At 46.3% G+C, this 18,579-nt stretch overlaps 1 protein-coding gene across 3 annotated transcripts in view; it reads left to right on the top strand.

Moving 5' to 3' along the window:
* The first annotated feature begins 3,742 nt into the window (after positions 1-3,742).
* Positions 3,743-18,579, top strand: part of CEMIP (cell migration inducing hyaluronidase 1) — a 170,235-nt gene continuing 155,398 nt past the window's right edge. For all 3 annotated transcript variants that reach the window (XM_053595324.1, XM_053595325.1, XM_053595323.1), the window contains exon 1: positions 3,743-3,978. The gene's annotated coding sequence lies outside the window, so the exon portion shown is untranslated. The remainder of the gene's footprint in view (positions 3,979-18,579) is intronic.

Here is an 18,579-nt window from a genome sequence, read left to right as displayed (position 1 = left end):
CAAAATAGAAAATGTGCATTCATGTATCCATTCATTCATGAAGTAAATACCCACCACACACTGACTCTACATTAGACACTACCAGTGCTACTATAGGTAGATGAGTAAACTTGAGAGACACAGCCCCTGCCTTCCGAGAATGTGCAGTGTGGTGGGAGGAGAAGGGTTTTTTGTCTTTCAAGACAGAGTCTCATTATGTTGCCCTGGGTAGAGTGCCGTGGCATCACAGCTCACAGCAACCTCAAACTCTTGGGCTTAAGCGATTTCTCTTGCCTCAGCCTCCCGAGTAGCTGGGATTACAGGCACCTGCCACAACGCCTGGCTATTTTTTTGTCGTAGTTGTCATTGTTGTTTAGCTGGCCCCAGGCTAGGTTCCAACTTGCCAGCCCCAGGGTATGTGGCCACTGCCCTACTCAGGGCACCCTATGGGTGCCGAGCCAGAAGTGTTTTGAGTTAACTATTGAACCATTTATGGAATAACACATAACATTTGTGTATTTATATATAAAAGAATGCTATAACTTATATATAAATGTAACTTAAATATAAAAGAATGGCTATACTCTGAAATTAACATAAATGATCATTGAGTAGAAGTGACTTTTTTTGCTGTTTTATATTTTTCAAGCATTTTGTAATGTACATACTTCATGTTTATTAAGCTGTTTATTAGGTGATTTCCTTTCTCCTTTGTTTATTTTCTAATTTACAAAATTGATTTTTGCTTCTGTTTTTAAACAAGGAACATTCTGATTTTGGAAATTAGGAAAAAAATTAATAATGTGGAAACATACACACAGTTTACATATATTTGAGATATTAAAAAAATGGGAAAGAAGAGTTCTTTATTTTGATGATGAATTTGAAGCAGAAGATGTAAAAATCCACTTTCAGAGCTCTTGAGTTGTTGACCAGTGTCTAAGAACTTGCTGTCTCAAATTCCAGCACAGATCTTCACTAACCACAAAAACCCAGGACATGGCTTTCCTTCTTCTGTATCTGGCAAAGCAGGAGCAATCAGTGCAGAAAATCTGGCCTCAGGGCCCAGGCTTAAGAATGCCCCTTTTCTGGGCGGCACCTGTGGCTCAAAGGAGTAGGGTGCCAGCTCCATAGGTCGGAGGTGGCAGGTTCAAGCCCAGCCCCAGCCAAAAACTGCAAAAAAAAAAAAACAAAACAAATAAACAAAAAAAACCCTAAAAAAAAAAAAAAAAAGAATGCCCCTTTTCTGAAGCCGGCTTCAAGCCGGGTGTCCAAAGGCGACCCCTGTTGGTGGAACTTAAAGATGCTTGTTATTTGTGAGCTGCTGGTTGTAGAGTCCGGGGATGCCTGAGGTTTTATTTTTTGCAGGTCTGCTGGAAACCTAGAGGACACAGCACACTCATATGCCAGCCCAGCTGCATCCTGATTCCCTTGCTTCCTCCTTCACCTCCTAGCATTTTATGCCGTTCTCCTTGGGAGAACCAGGTCTAAAGGCTTGGAGTGTGGAGCTTTTTCAGACTTCCCACAGGCTGGAGGGGCAGGAGCTTGGCTTTGCTGGTCAGCAGGTGAAGTGTGGGGACCCTTGCTTTAAGGAACAGATGTGGAATCCTTTCCACAGAGTTCAAATGCCAGGTATTGGCAGCTTGAGGTAGCGGAGAGCAGGCAGGCCAGCATCTAGTTGAGGGGGCCGCATATCACCAGAGCAAGGTGGCCTGGAGGTAAACGCAAAGAATGGAGGAAGGACAGGCTTTCTGAGTGCCAGCTGACACCAGTGGTGGGCATTTCCCCTCTCTCTGGAGATTCTGTGCCGAGATTCTGGTAAGAACCAGAAAACCAACACAGCTTTTCACAACCGGGTCCCTTTGGGGGAAGTATGGGTAGCAACCTGCCAGGGTGATGTTGCTAATGTTTATCAATAAGAATTACTCGGCACGCCCCATCCATCACTGAGTGCTGAAGGGAAGTGCTGAATGGTGATGCGGCTGGGGAATCTGATTTTGGATGTGCAGTGCCTGTCTGCCTGTCATCGCATTGCCCTTTTCTCTTGGGTATTCTTCTGTGATTAAAAAAAAAAAAAAAATGAAATACCAGAGCAATGTGCTGGCATTTCTGAGCTTTGAGAAAACATGACTAAGCACTTCTCTGGCCCATCCCTAGACAAGCATCTTCCTTCACCACTTCATCTCTCAGCCGCCTGTGGAGCCAGCCTCTCCCTGGGTGCTGCTCGGCTCCGCTCATACCCCCAGGACTCAGATCTGTTCTCTGTTAAAGGAAAATTCGACTTGTTGCTCCAAGGGAGTCTGATTCAAGGCTGACCTTTCTCCATTTGGGCCAAATGCTCAGCATTTTCTCCCTCAAGCATTTGTGGGTCTGGTGTCCAGAGGAAGCTCCTTAAGAAAGGAAAATAATCATGGTAGATGAACAGGAAAGGGGGCATCAAAGGAAGCTCCATTCTATTTTGCTAGAAAGAAAAGGCTGGGGAGGGGTCTTACCATCAGACTCAGCTTATTATTTTCCAGGACATCAAGGAAGAACTGAGAATCCTGATCCCCACTTTCAGAAAAGATCAAGTCCAGCCTCTGGCAAAGACCTGGACATGGCGCAGAGCTTCCCTGGCTTAACCAGTTGACCAAAGCCTTCTAGTTCAGCCCAGAAGACATGGACACTGACTTCCACAGATTCTATCTGGTCAGAGCCTGACCCCAAAGCCCAGACCTAGATTCCTGGAGCCAGTGCACTGCACAGAACGGGGCCTCCCCTGCAGGTTCTCATAGGGCACTGGCTAGAAGAAAGAAAGAAGTTCATATTCTAGATCCCAGAATCTAGAATGATGCACACTTTCACTGACCTCCCCCAACATCCCGAGACACACAGAGGGGATGTAGGGCTGTGGCAAGCTGAGAGAAAATGCCCTGTGCTCTGGGGGACCTGCTGCCACGTGCTCCTTCCTCGGAGCACCAATATCTAAACCCGTTGCACCTTCTCGCACCTTAAGAACTTGGGTCTGTCTAGTTAAGGAGGCTCAGGGCCCTCCCCATCCCCATATGGGAAGGTTCTAACTTATTGGCACCTATTAAGTCCTCGGTTCCTGTACTTTGCTTACCTGATTTAAATCTTCCCAGCAGTCCTGTGAAGAAACATCACAGGGTCCATTTTCCTGATGTGGAAACATTACTGGCACGTCTGAATCCAGTTTCAAACTGAAAACTCACGCATTTTCCTCTCGGATGAACTGCTAGGCCAAAGAGACACCAGGTTCTTTTCCTAAGGCCAATGTTTTTCTGAGTTAAAAAAAAAAAAAAAAAAATCTGAGACTTAGCCCGGAACCCCGATTGGCGGCGATTCTGTGGCCCTTCTCCTCTCCTCGACTGCCTAGGGGCCACTGGGCGCGCGCAGAGTTTCAAGCCAGCACCCTTGCCACCCTCGCCCCTCCCCGCCCCGGCCCGGGACCCTCTCTCGGCCGCCCGTGCGGCCGCGCCACTGAGTCCTGGCCTGCAGCGCCCTCACCTGGCCGCTGCGGGCAGGAGCCTCGGGTCTGCGCCTCCCAGAGCCGCCTCCAGAGCCCTCCAGGGTCCAGCCTGGGCACAGGGCCCCCGCCCCGCTCCGACAAGGGGTGGAGGGAGAGGGAAGGTTCGTAGGGGGCGAGGCGGGGAGCTGCGGTGCGGCGCGGCCCTCAGGGGCTCCGCGGGGTGGGGGGAGGAGCCAGCCAGCCTATAAAAGTGGCCGTAAAAGCTGCCGCTCAGGCTGGCGGCCGGGGAGCGAGCGCGCAATCCGAGCCCGGGATAGCGCGATCTTGCAGCGCCCGAAGAGCGCCAGCCGCCGGGAGTCAGCCGGGCTGAGGGCGGCTAGGGGCCGAACCCAGACTTCCCAGACGAGCTACCAGCCCGCTTGCCTACGCCCCGGGAGCTCTCGGTGCCCGGCGGTCAGCGACCAGACGCCCCGGGGCCACTGCACTCCTGGCTCGCCAGGCGTGGCACTGTCTCGGCCACCGACCCAAAGGTAAGAGGGCCTGGCTAAGGGAGTCGGGGCTGAGCTGATGGTCCACGCCTTGGAGAGGACCCGGTCTCGCATCTCCACTGGCATAGGCTAAGCGCGCCCCGCCATCGGTTTCTGTTTGCTCGCCCGGTGCTGTCGGTTTGCCTCTGTCTGTCTACGCGTCTGTTGATGGGAACATGCCCCTGTCACTGCTTTCTGAGGAATTTGGTGCCTCTTATATCTTGTGATTCTGGTGCTCTGGGGTCTTTGGCATTCCCAAAGCGCATCCAGCTGGGGGTGGGAAGTGGTGGTTCCTGCTTTCCATAAATGTTTCTCTTCTGAATGGAGGGAGCAGGGGGCGGTTTGTGCCCTGGACAGCGTCTCCCTGAGGAGGGCCAGGACTTGGAGCCCAGCTGAGGGAGCCAGCTCACACCGCTCACTAGCGGGCGCGCGCCTAGCAACAGGTTTGCGCCCTGCTGCTCTTGTCTCAGCACTGTCTTCCTCTATTGGTTTCCCCATCCGCCTCCTAGCGCCTCCCCGGCAGTGCTAGGCACCCAGCGACGCGCTGGCGCGGGGCCCGGGGAAGGCGGCTGAATGTTAGACGACCTCAAGGACCTTGGATGGTATTTAGACGGAGATCCTAAACCTGGCATCTCTGGAAGAAGGTTTGGTGGTCGCTGGCAAAGGACGTGGGCTTCAAGAAGGGTCGCATTAGCTTGGGAGGAAAGGCAGGGTCCTGACAGCGCAGGCCAGAGCCGCGGCCAGTGCTCCAGCTCCCCGCTCTGGGAGCAAGGATCAGTCAGTGACATCCTTGAATGGACCCGCGGGGTGCCTGTGCCCGTGAGAAAGGCGCGCGATGCGCCCTGCGTCCTCAGCCGCAGACTCGCTCCCTGCTACCGCCGCGGTTCCAGCAAGAGCCAGACGCTACAGCCTTTCCAGGCGCACCGCCAGCTGCCGGGTTTGAGGTCCTGAGCCTTGCTCCGGGCCAGACAACGTTGCCCACAGGTGAGAACTCCCTTTTAAAGTTAACCTTTTGATGTGTGAGCCAGCCCCTGGCTGCAGCCCCGTCCCAGACATGGTGAGCCCGGGAACCCGTCTCTCCATTCCCGCGGTCTGGAGACGGATCCCGGGCGCGCCCGCGAGCGGGGAGCCGGCGGCTCTGCGTGCCCAGGCGCGACGCCACCATGGACAGCTCCCAGCCACTTCCTCCACTCGGGGTCTGTGGCCCTGGGTCTCGGGAAAGTCAGCAGCTTTCCTCCCAGACCCCGGGCACTGGGAATCAGGAAGGGGACTGACAGTCCGCGGGGCCCTCGGTATTCTGTTCCGAGGCAGCACCCAGCACTCAGGAGCCGTGACCAGGTCCCAGCTGAGCCTGCAGCTGACTTTGGACAGGACCTGTTGCTGTCACCTCCTGGTTTTTCTATGACACCATTGAGATCCTTCAGAGGTGTTAGGAATATGTGACCCCTGAAAATCCGACCGAGGCAGACAGATGAAGCCAGGCATAGTTAAGGACCCAGCTCAAACTGCTGGAGCATAGAGCGTGTGGTCCATTTTATTAAATTATTTGTTTAATAAATGTGGTATTGAGACGACACATTAGTTTAACAGTTAATGATGAGATGGTAAAGAAATCAAATAGAACAGTTTTATAGAGAATGTGTCTAGATGCATTTGCAAAAGCAACTATGCTGTTCTCCGACCCCAACATGCATAACAATCTCAGCATGAGTCCTAAAAGCTCTTCTTTAGCCCAGTAGATGATAGTTCAAAGTTGATTACTTGGAAACAATATGTGAAATCCCACCGGGGTTCATCTGAGTGCCTCATTAAACATGTCCCCCTTTTGGTATGGAATGACACTGGGTGGGGCTCTCCTTTTCCTCACAGCCAGCTGTATGGAAGTATCTCCTTTTCTTTTAAATTACAAGAAACCCAGGTCTGTTCTTCCATTCTGTTTGTGACTGAGGAAGGCCGATGAAGAGTAAAAACAATCAAACTCCTCTTTTTTTTTTTTGAGATAATATCTACGACTTTGAGAAAGTCTCTTAAACACTTTGTGCCTCCTCTCTTTCCTCATCTGTAGTTGGGCACGAGTAATCTACCTCTCAAGGTTAACTAAAAAAATGCCAGGAAGGCTATGTCAACCAGTGTGATGAAAATGTGTCAAATGGTTTATGAAGCTAGTGTATGATGCCCCATGATCATATCAATGTACACAGCTATGATTTAATAAAAAAAAAAGAAAAAAGAAAATTACAGTAATTGGCACAATATAAAGCATTTAACCTAGTGCTGAGGACAGAGAAATCTCTTAAAATGGCAGCAATTATGCATGTAGTTTAAAGGCAGTGTGTTTTTCTTTTGAAGTTTGTTCACCATCCCTCTGCCTTCCCTCCTGACCTAGTAACTTCTTGACAGGGACTCCATCTCCACCTTATCTTCACTTCTGAGAACATACTGATGAAACTGATGAAGTTATTGCAATGCTAAAGAAAAAAATCCTATTTAAAGATAATTGGAAGAACTTTTACATGAGACTAATCAGTCAGCCATTTCCCCACCTGTACCACTTGGAGGAAAGATAAAAGTAAGTCATTTTCAAAATATTCTCACAACCCACTGGTTCCGATGGATCACTTCTCCGTGACAGTTCTCTCACAAGAACACAAGATCATCCAAGGGTCTTGCTGGAAGGGAAGTTCTTGGGACTGATGTGCCCAGACTATGGATTATTGCAGGATACAGTGAGGGTTAACTGTGTGGGGCACAATCTGGTCTAAAGACCAGTAAGTGGTCATTGGCAGGCAGGAGGCATCTTCCTTCATGTTTGAGCCTTGCTTAGATGTGAGATCCCGACCAGGGTACTTGCTCTGTTCAGAGATTTGGTCCCAGCTGAATTTGAGAGTCTCCCCTCCAGCTTTGCATTAGGGGGTTTCTGTCTGATAGAAATCACTACTAAGTGGTAAGTCACAGAAGTTTGGATAATGGAGTTGCACAGTACCCAATCTTCCAGTTAGATTTTTTTCCCCCAAAGTGTGTATGTTTGTATTCTTGTCAGTTTCACATTCTAGTGCTCTTGGATTTTCTTCTCCCTCCCAGTAGATCAGAAGGAACCTTCACCCCCTGCATCTGAAAGGTTTGGAGTGGAAGGACTCTGCAGGTGCTGCAGGGCTTTCTAAGACTTTGGCTACTGGTGGACGTGAATACAGCGGGAGACGTGGGCCCTGGCTGACCGTCATTCTCCTGTGCAGATTCCCTTCTGCAGCATCCACATGGCTTTCTGGTAAGAAAACCGTTGAACGACAGGACACTCCTGGAGTGTGGGGCCTAAGTGGGGAGGGACCGGCACGAGCAGCGGTAGAAAGGAACATGGCATCAGTTCTGTGGCATTCTGTCTGTGGCAGCGGTGTCTGAGTCTCCAGGACAATACAGGCCAAAAGGCAAGAGTGGCATGCAGTGGAGAAGGCCAGTGGCATGAGAGTGGTGAATTCAGTTATTCTCATCAGCCTCCTTTGAAGCCTGATGCTAAAGTGACCCCCTTATAGTCTTTTCTGAGGTGTTGGCAGGGCAGCCCAGCTTGATGGATTAAATGTATTTTGCATTTGCAGTTAAAGCTCAAAAGAGAAATGCAATCACATAGGTTGGGCTCCTAAAAGGGAGCAAAGTTATTTTTGTGGGCTGCCATCCACAGAATTGCACATCTTTGGAAAGGCTAGGCGGTACCTCTCTTTCTATGGGATGGCAGCTACCCAGATGTTTGATCTTATCAGAGTAATGCACCAACTGTCTCCTCACTGTTTGCTTTTTACCATTATCTGAGCACTTTCAGTTTCCTTGGAACTGTGACTAGGAAAGGATGCACTCTTACTTTCTTGTATCTGGCTGGGTTAGAGGGAGATTGGGCATGGCAGTAAGCCTTGTGGGAGACTGCTCGGTGCCGAATTCCTTTCTACAGTTCTGCCAGATTCTCATCTGAGCCTGAGCCTCCTTTCCCAAGAGCCCAGCACACAGGAACTTTGCAAATTTGGATAGGATGGTGGCTATCATGGTGACTTTATTATCCTCTACATCCCTTTGCTGCAGCTGCTCCCCTCAGGGGCCGTCCTTCCCTCTCCTGCAGGTTCCCCATCCTTTCTGTGATTTGTGTGTTCCCCGATGCCAGGCTTTGTTTAAGCTTGGTTCTTCAGAAGGGAGGCTGCCTGCAGAGAAATGTCATCAAATATACATTGGCTGCCTGCTTCGTTCCCTCAGTGCCAGGAAACACACATGACCACTGGAGGGAGGAGAGCTCTCGCTCCTCCCTGACCCTGGTGTTTTCCAGGGCCCATCTCTAAGTACTGCCTGGCTCCAAGAATCCAAATCCATCCGTGTCTTCCTACCTCTGCACATGAGTGAGGCTTGGCTGGCACAGACAGGCAGCCTTCCCCATGCAGGTGCCCACTCAGGGCAAGGCTTCCTCTCTCCAGACCCAAACAGCCTGGCTCCTTGCTCTAAGAAATCACTGAGGTATTATCTTCGAGGCGTCTGCAAGGGCAGCCATGTCATAGGTCTAGATACAACCTGAGTTAGAGTGCTTTGACCAGACTCTGAAAACCTTTGAAGACCAGGTCTGTGAAAACCATATGCATTTCTTTTTCTCAGCTTTTGGTGGAAAAGCAAAGCCATTGGGCATTTTTTGTTACAGGACAGGTACTTTGAGAGGCTGGTCATTCTGGACGTTACGTGGAGGCAGGAGGGCCACAGGCTTCCCCAGGAGCCTGAGGCACTCTTTGGTCTTCTGTGTGGGGAGGAGTTCATGCTGTCTGCCTGAGCCAGGAGAAATGGGGCCATTGCTGTGTCCTTTGGGGACTGGATTAAAGGTGGCAGTCATTTTGAGTCTATTCCACACTAGACTGTCTGCCAGAGCGTGGGCAGGTTCCCTGGCTTCACTAGTCCTCTATTTCTTTATCTGTGAAATGAAAAGGTTAGGTCAAACCAGTGCCTCTTAGGTGTGAATATGCAAACACATCAGAGGGATGCTTGTCAAAGTTCTGGTTTGAGTGTTTGCATTTCTTGCAAGCTCCTAGGTGATGCCGCTGGTGCCTGGAGCTCCATTTAAGGCACACATCATTGCGGACCTGTGATTCTGATTCTAACTCTGGTTTAATTTAAGTCCATTTCTGATGTCCAAGTACATGGAGCCCAGCTGGCCTGCACCCTCCTAATAACTTTGTAATGACCCTTCGAATTCTAAGAGATAATTATTGTTGCTGCTAAGCCAACTTATCAGCAGACTAAATATCTTGACCCCCTGAAAGTTTCCCCTTTTCCCTGTCATAATAAATTTTTCAAAGCTTTCTGGCCTGAGATACTTTTACATGCAAGACCATTGTGCAAATGGCAATTTATCTTTGCCTGGCAGAGGCATTTGAACGCAATTTTGGTGGTATTAAGAGATCACTTGGGGAATTTCATCTAACTCTGATTCTAGACACTGAGAAGGCATGTTTACATTGAGACAACTTTTCTTGACTCTAAAGATCACAACTTTTTTTTTAACCTGAAAATGAAATTTAAAGCTCAATTATCTTTCTCAACCCCCTCCCTGTGGCATTCCTGTGAGGAAGAACTGTTCATCACAAATGTATTCTGTGCAGCCCAAGTGCAGGTGTGCAATTGTGTTCTGTCATCCACTGCCACATTCGGAGGCAGAAAATAAATTGAGAACCTCTTTGATGAGGTAAGCCATGAATTAGCTCCTGAGAAAGCAGAGTTGAGTATATATTCCCTGCCTCCAGGGAGCTAACATTCTAGCAAGGGGACAGACATCGAAGTTGGAAGTCACCACACAACGTGATGGGGGCTGAGACAGATCCATCAGGAGGAGTGGAGGTCAGGGGACCTGCCTTGGGAACACAGGAGCCCATTAACTCAGCCAGAGGAGATCCCGGGAAGCTTTGCTGGGAGGTGGGTATGAGGTGTGTCTGGATGGATGAACAGGAGCTTTTAGGCATTTTCCAGTAAAGGAAAAGGGGATGTGGAGAGTGACGTTCAGAGGGTATTCCACACAGAGAGAAGGGCACAAGGAAAGATCCAGAAGCCCAGAGAGGCCTAAATCCCTTACCTCCTGCAATCTCTCAGCCACACGAATTTTCTTACCTGCCTCAGGTACATAAGCTCCCTTACCTGTCCAGGACTTGGGCTTCCTCAGGTATGAGAGAGTCCTTTGGTCTCCTAGATAAATGGTTTAAAGGTTACCTTAAGCATAAACTTTGTTCTCCCAATAGAATTTTAGTAAATTCAATTTAAAAACTAGCTGAAAAGTGGCTGTGGTGTGAGGTGGGGACTGGATTTTTGTTTTGAGGTACCCAAAGGGTTCCACAGAGCTCCCTGTGTTCCAAGGAGCACAGTTCGAAAACCTGTGTCCTGGGTAATCTCATTTTGCTTTGAGCAGTCACAGCAATAGTATTATCTCAGTTTTACTGTGATTTGTTTGCTGTCACTTTCCATATTCTGGTTGTCTTGTTGGTTTTTTGTGTGTCAACAATTTTCAAGGAAATGAAACCTGAATTATTCTGTGTGTGGTAGTCTAACAAACCTCAGGGGCATGTTCTGGCAGTGAGAAGGTTGCTAGGATGGGTGCTGGTCCAGAAGACTCAAGTTATCACTGAGCAAAGGAGGAGGCAAATAGAGCTGTGAACTTTTTGCAAAAATGGTTTTTTTTTTTTAGTTTCACTTTTGTCAATCTTATAAAACCTCCCAAGATAATTTTTAGGTTCTATAAAAATTGATAAAGAAAAAAATTAGTGTATTTCCAGTGTGTAAAACTTGACAAATTCTGTGTTGCATCCTTTTTCATGGATACAAAATAGCCAAATTTGAATACAAGATGGTTTTGAAGGTGGGATCTGAACAGGGAGGCCAGGCAGATGGGTAAGCATGGAAGAGCTCTGCTGAGGAGTCCCAGGGCAGCGGGAGGCTCTGTCCTCAGTGGTAGCTTCTGTGTGCCTCCTACACAGCCCTCCTGAGGAGGGATTTGATACCCTGAATGGGACAACACTCAGAGAGAGCCCACCCCTCCCTCAGAGGTGGTCCCAGGCCTTAGAAAGGAATGTGGAGAATGAACCTCTTCTGGACCTGGAGACAGCACTGATATGAATTGCTAATTCAAATGTGAATTATTTTTTAAAATTTTTAAAATTTTTATTTTTTTTAGAGACAGAGTCTCACTTTGCCACACTCAGTTGAGTGCTGTGGCGTCACAGCTCACAGCAACCTCCAACTCCTGGGCTTAGGTGATTCTCTTGCCTCAGCCTCCCAAGTAGCTGGGACTAAAGGCATCTGCCACATGCCCAGCTATTTTTTTGTTGCAGTTTGGCCGGGCGGGGTTTGAACCTGCCACCCGCAGTATATGGGGCTGGTGCCCTACCTACTGAGCCACAGGCACTGCCCTCTAATATGAATTTAAGGTAATGGAAGTAAGGCTTGCTCAGTCTAGAGAGTTTAGAAAACATCTCCACCTACAGCAGACCCCCCTAGTCGGCACGTGAGGGTGCCCCAACCAGGAAGGGTCCACTGCCAGGTGGGTTTCCATTAGGATGGGGCTCTGCCCAGGGCTTCTTCTGCCAGGCAGACCAACAACCTGTTGTGCTGGGCAGCGTCAGGGAAGGCTGAGTACAGGTGGGCATCACCAACTTCACTCTCTGAGTACAGGTGGGCATCACCAACTTCACTCATCGGCCTCCCATCCAGAGGCCTTTGCATTGGCCCGCATTGCCATAGCAACTGGAACATGCTGAGTTCCCAAACCATGGGGATCCAGCCTCTTCCGACTGCCTAGTTCTTCCTCAGTACCAGACTTAGGCTGTCTTCTAGAACACCTTGACCTCTTAGCACAGTTTCCTAAACTCTGTGGAACATTCTTGGGGGCTGAGCAGTGGTGAGCCTGAGCCATCCACTTGGAGTCAGTGGCTGCTGCCTGGGCTCTCACCACCTTCCTGAGGGGGCAGCAGAGCCTGCAGGTGGCAGATGAAGACACTGACAGCCAAGGTTACAGGCTGGCAGCTTTTATGTCTGTCTAGCTCCAAGTCCAAGGCCTGCCTCTCCTGTCTTCCTTGGTAGACTCCTATTATGCCGTGTAGTGGGGGCAGATTTCCCAGCTTGGTCTCCCCAAGCCCCCCAAAAGTGCCCCCAGGAGTCCTCCTGAGCCCTGGGTGTCCAGAGTGTCCCAGGTCCCCGTGGGTGTGCACAGCTGTTCTTGTGAAGAACAGTGGGAATGAGCCCCCAGAGCAGTACATGAAGGTCTGAGCAAACCAGTAAAACAAAACATTTTATAAGAAACCGGCAGTTTATGACAAGCCTATTTCAAAGCTGATTGTGTTACAGGCACTGAGTAACTCACTCTTATGCTAACTTTCCTAAGTTTTGGGTTCAGGAAAACCTCAAACCCAGTGGCTAAGTACTTTTCCTTGCCTTGCCTTTAAAAACTGTGTTTATTTTCAGAGGAATTTAATCCATATGTTTCGGATCCATTTCCATGTTATTCAGCAAAAGGTTGTTTTTTACCAACATTGCTAAGTCGTGAGTGAGCCTGGCTTGTTCCGCTTCCCCTCCAATTGGTGCTCACAGCTGAGCCCTGTGGTCGTGGCCAGGCCGCTCTGCAGACTTTGATTAGACACGAGGAAACTTAGCACTGGAGGCAACAGAGAAACCACCGATATTTGGCTCATCATGGATTATTTTGGCATGACTTTTGAGTTTTAAAATGTTGTGCTACAACATTCTTTATATTGGTGACTGAGTCTTCTGGTGCCTTCTTCAATTTTGCACCCAAGACTAGTGCCTTATGTAACCCATCCTCATCCCGACCCCTTGGCACCCCTCCTGTGCTCCGTCTAGTCGGAAGGTCTAAGTCCTCACGGTTGGTGCTGGCTCTGCTGTGCTCTCTATGCAGAAATTAGCACCAGAGACAAGGCAAACAAGCCACTGGTGCTGCTGAAGGCCCCTTTCTGTTGACTTAAATTTGGGATGTGGGACTCTGACAAGTTACATGTGGGGCATGAGTCTTTTTCAGAATTGTGATCTGATGCTTCTGTTTTCCTTTCTTCCTCACTTGCTTTCCTTTCTGGAGAGGGAAGGAATTACGGTGTTCCACAGTAGAATGTTTTGCCAGTTCTGCTGGGTTGACGTGTCACTAGTCTGTGACTTCTTAAGAAGCCACTGAGTTCATCCATGTCTCACTTCAGTTCCTGGTAGTGAACGAGAAAGCAGCTGAAGGATTTTGGCTTTGAGACATCCATATGCAAAGATTTCTTCTTGCTTCAATGGTCTTGTGCAAATAAAAAGAAGGCATAGAAACCTTGGTGGTGTCCGTTTGGTTCATAGCTTTGAAGAGGGTCGGAGGTTCCTCTGACCACAGAATTGTGGGTTGTGTGTATGCATGAGCTTTCTGGGTGATTGACAGAAAGTTTCAATCTGCTTTAAATTTTAAAATCATGGGGAAACATTGTTACAAACGGCAACACATAAACACACCCTGGGATTTTCTGAGAAATGTAGTGAAGTTCATTTTTGCTTTATCCACCCCATATACAGTTACTTTAAGAAAGAAGCTATTTTTGACATACAGAAAAGATGATGCTTCTGTTGTATCTTGCTGAATAAGCATGAACTTGAGCTTCTGCTCTGCTGAGGTTGTTTGAGGACATTGCTTCTCAGTGAGGAACAGAGAAGGGAGTCACACGTGAGTGTGTGTGTCCCCTCATGCAGGGCTCTTTGGTGGCCATTCTGGGAACTGTGGTGCAGGAGTCAGTGGTTTCCCTCAGTATAGAGATGGTTTCAGACTCAGCCGTGTCCCAGTACAATGAGGAGAGAGGCCTTTCTTCATATGGGGATAGAAACCCTACTTGGATTAAAGGCGGAGTTTCTTTCATGTTCTGTTTTCTTCCGAAGGACTGGTACACCACAGGTACTCCAGCATTTCTTAAATATACAAATGACTTTATCTTGCATCCACGCTCCAGCCCCAGATGCATGTACCTTTCTCAGGGGACTGAGTTTGATGCTGACTCTTGCATACTCTGCTCTGGGAATTAAATGAAACTGAGGCCGGCTAGTCACCTCCTCAGAGGGCTGGGCTCCTGTTGCCCGGTGGTGATTCCCGTTATCATTATCAATATCCAGTGCATATTGAGCACTTACGAAGTTCGGCCCTCTGCCAAGAACTTGCCCCACATCAGCACCTCTGAGCAGGGCAGCAGCCCACCCAGCAGATGGAGAAGGCTCATTAAGGCTGCTTAACTCCAGGCACAGGCCACGTGGCTCCAGGTATGGGAGTTGGAACATGGACTCAGGTCTGTGTGAGTCCAAAAGCCCCTGCTCTTTTTATTTTTTTTTTAATTTCTATAAAATTATTATTATTTTTTTATTGTTGGGGATTCATTGAGGGTACAGTAAGCCAGGTTACACTGATTGCAATTGTTAGTTAAAGTCCCTCTTGCAATCATGTCTTGCCCCCATAAAGTGTGACACACACCAAGGCCTCACCCCCCTCCCTCCTTCCCTCTTTCTGTTCCCCACCCCTAACTATAATTGTCATTAATTGTCCTCATATCAAAATTGAGTACATAGGATTCATGCTTCTCCATTCTTGTGATGCTTTACTAAGAATAATGTCTTCCACTTCCATCCAGGTTAATACGAAGGATGTAAAGTCTCCATTTTTTTTAATGGCTGAATAGTATTCCATGGTATACATATACCACAGCTTGTTAATCCATTCCTGGGTTGGTGGGCATTTAGGCTGTTTCCACATTTTGGCGATTGTAAATTGAGCTGCAATAAACTGTCTAGTACAAGTGTCCTTATGATAAAAGGACTTTTTTCCTTCTGGGTAGATGCCCAGTAATGGGATTGCAGGATCAAATGGGAGGTCTAGCTTGAGTGCTTTGAGGTTTCTCCATACTTCCTTCCAGAAAGGTTGTACTAGTTTGCAGCCCCACCAGCAGTGTAAAAGTGTTCCCTTCTCTCCACATCCACGCCAGCATCTGCAGTTTTGATATTTTGTGATGTGGGCCATTCTCACTGGGGTTAGATGATATCTCAGGGTTGTTTTGATTTGCATTTCTCTAATATATAGAGATGATGAACATTTTTTCATGTGTTTGTTAGCCATTCGTCTGTCGTCTTTAGAGAAAGTTCTATTCATGTCTCTTGCCCATTGATATATGGGATTGTTGGCTTTTTTCATGTGGATTAATTTGAGTTCTCTATAGATCCTAGTTATCAAGCTTTTGTCTGATTGAGAATATGCAAATATCCTTTCCCATTGTGTAGGTTGTCTCTTTACTTTGGTTATTGTCTCCTTAGCTGTACAGAAGCTTTTCAGTTTAATGAAGTCCCATTTGTTTATTTTTGTTGTTGTTGCAATTGCCATGGCAGTCTTCTTCATGAAGTCTTTCCCCAGGCCAATATCTTCCATTGTTTTTCCTATGCTTTCTTGGAGGATTTTTATTGATTCATGCCTTAAATTTAAGTCCTTTATCCATCTTGAATCAATTTTTGTGAGTGGGGAAAGGTGTGGGTCCAGTTTCAGTCTTTTACTTGTAGACATCCAATTCTCCCAACACCATTTATTGAATAGGGAGTCTTTCCCCCAAGGTATGTTCTTTTTTGGTTTATTGAAGATTAGGTGGTTGTAAGATGTTAGTTTCATTTCTTGGTTTTCAATTCGATTCCAAGTGTCTATGTCTCTGTTTTTGTGCCAGTACCATGCTGTCTTGAGCACTATGGCTTTGTAGTACAGACTAAAATCCGGTATGCTGATGCCCCCAGCTTTATTTTTGTTACAGAGAACTGCCTTAGCTATACGGGGTTTTTTCCGGTTCCATACAAAACGCAGAATCATTTTTTCCAACTCTTGAAAGTACCATGTTGGTATTTTGATAGGAATGGCATTGAACAGGTAGATTGCTTTGGGAAGTATAGACATTTTAACAATGTTGATTCTTCCCATCCATGAGCATGGTATGTTCTTCCATTTGTTAAAATCCTCTGCTATTTCCTTTCTGTGGATTTCATAGTTTTCTTTATAGAGGTCCTTCACCTCCTTCGTTAGGTATATTCCTAGGTATTTCATTTTCTTTGAAACTATGGTGAAGGGAGTTGTGTCCTTAATTAGCTTCTCATCTTGACTGTTATTGGTGTACACAAAGGCTACTGACTTGTGGACATTGATTTTATATCCTGAAACATTACTGTATTTTTTGATGACTTGTAGGAGTCTTGTGGTTGAGTCTTTGGGGTTCTCTAAGTATAAGATCATGTCGTCAGCAAAGAGGGAGAGTTTGACCTCCTCTGCTCCCATTTGGATTCCCTTTATTTCCTTGTCTTGCCTAATTGTATTGGCTAGAACTTCCAGCACTACGTTGAATAGTAAAGGTGACAGAGGACAACCTTGTCTGGTTCCAGTTCTAAGAGGAAAAGCTTTGAGTTTTACTCCATTCAGTAAAATATTGGCTGTGGGTTTGTCATAGATAGCTTCAATCAGTTTTAGAAATGTGCCACCTATGCCTATACTCTTCAGTGTTCTAATTAGAAAAGGATGCTGGATTTTATCAAATGCTTTTTCTGCATCTATTGAGAGGATCATGTGATCTTTATTTTTGCCTCTGTTAATATGGTGGATAATGTTTATAGACTTACGTATGTTAAACCAGCCTTGTTTCCCTGGGATGAAGCCTACTTGATCATGATGAATGACTTTTTTGATGATAAGCTGTAACCTATTGGCTAGGATTTTGTTGAGAATTTTTGCATCTATATTCATGAGTGAGATTGGTCTGAAATTCTCCTTTTTGTTTTGGTCTTTTCCTGGTTTTGGTATCAGGGTGATGTTTGCTTCATAGAATGTGTTGGGGAAGATTCCTTCTTCCTCAATTTTTTGGAATAATTTCTGCAGTACAGGAATAAGCTCTTCCTTGAAGGTTTGATAGAATTCTAGAGTGAAGCCATCTGGACCAGGGCATTTTTTGGTTGGAAGCTTTTTTATTGTTTCTTCGATCTCAGTGCTTGAAATTGGTCTGTTCAGGAGCTCTATTTCTTCCTGGCTGAGTCTAGGGAGAGGGTGTGATTCCAAATATTGATCCATTTCTTTCACATTGTCAAATTTCTGGGCATAGAGTTTCTGGTAGTATTCAGAGATGATCTCTTGTATCTCTGTGGGATCAGTTGTTATTTCCCCTTTATCATTTCTGATTGAGGTTACTAGAGATTTTACTTTTCTATTCCTCGTTAGTCTGGCCAATGGTTTATCTATTTTATTTATTTTTTCAAAAAACCAACACCTTGTTTCATTAATTTTCTGAATGATTCTTTTGTTTTCAATTTCATTGATCTCTGATTTGATTTTGGATATTTCTTTTCTTCTACTGAGTTTAGGCTTAGATTGTTCTTCTTTTTCCAATTCCATAAGATCTCTTGTGAGATTGTTGATGCGCTCCCTTTCTGTTTTTCCAATGTAGGCATCTAAAGCGATGAATTTTCCTCTCAAAACTGCTTTTGCAGTATCCCACAGGTTTTGGTAGCTTGTGTCTTCATTGTTGTTATGCTCAAGGAAGTTAATGATTTCCTGTTTTATTTCTTCCTGCACCCATCTGTTATTCAACAGAAGATTGTGCAATTTCCATGCCTTTGGGTGGGGTCGAGCATTTTTGTTAGAGTTGAGTTCCACCTTTAGTGCCTTATGGTCTGAGAAGATACAAGGTAAAATTTCAGTTGTTTTGATTCTGTTGATATTTGTTTTGTGTCCCAGGACATGATCAATTTTGGAGAACGTTCCATGGGGTGATGAGAAGTATGTATATTCTTTATCTTTGGGATGGAGTGTTCTATATGCGTCTATCAAGCACAGTTGTTCTAGGGTCTCATTTAAATCTCTTATATCCTTGTTTAATTTCTGTTTAGAGTATCTGTCCAGCTCTGTAAGAGGAGTGTTAAGGTCCCCTGTTATTATGGTATTATCAGATATCATATTGCTCAGACTGAGTAAGGTCTGTTTCAAGAATCTGGGAGCATTTAAATTGGGTGCATAAATATTTAGAATTGAAATGTCTTCTTGTTGTGTTTTTCCCTTGACCAATATAAAGTGGCCATCTTTGTCTTTTTTGACTTTAGTTGCTTTAAATCGACATGTATCTGAAAATAAGATTGCAACTCCTCTTTTCTTCTGAATTCCATTTGCCTGAAAAATTGTCTTCCAACCCTTGACTCGGAGCTTTAATTTGTCTTTTGAAGCCAGGTGTGTTTCTTGCAGACAGCAAATGGATGGCTTGTGTTTTTTAATCCAGTCAACTAATCTATGTCTCTTCAGTGGGGAATTCAAGACATTAACATGTATTGAGATAATTGATAAGTGTGGTAGTATTCTATTCGTCTTATTTTGTGAGAGTCCATTGCTTAGTTTTATCTTTTGCATCAGTGTGGAGGTTAGGTTCTGTCTTTTAATTTCTGAGTTCTTACTTTGCTGCTGATCCATTGTGGTGGTCAGTGTGCAGAACAGGTTGAAGTATTTCCTGTAGAGCTGGTCTTGTTGTGGCCAATTTCCTCAATTTTTGTATATCCGTAAATGATTTGATTTCTCCGTGA

The sequence above is a fragment of the Nycticebus coucang genome, chromosome 6, assembly GCF_027406575.1.
Source record: "Nycticebus coucang isolate mNycCou1 chromosome 6, mNycCou1.pri, whole genome shotgun sequence".
Lineage (NCBI taxonomy): Eukaryota > Metazoa > Chordata > Mammalia > Primates > Lorisidae > Nycticebus > Nycticebus coucang.
This window is presented reverse-complemented; position numbering and strand designations above follow the sequence as displayed.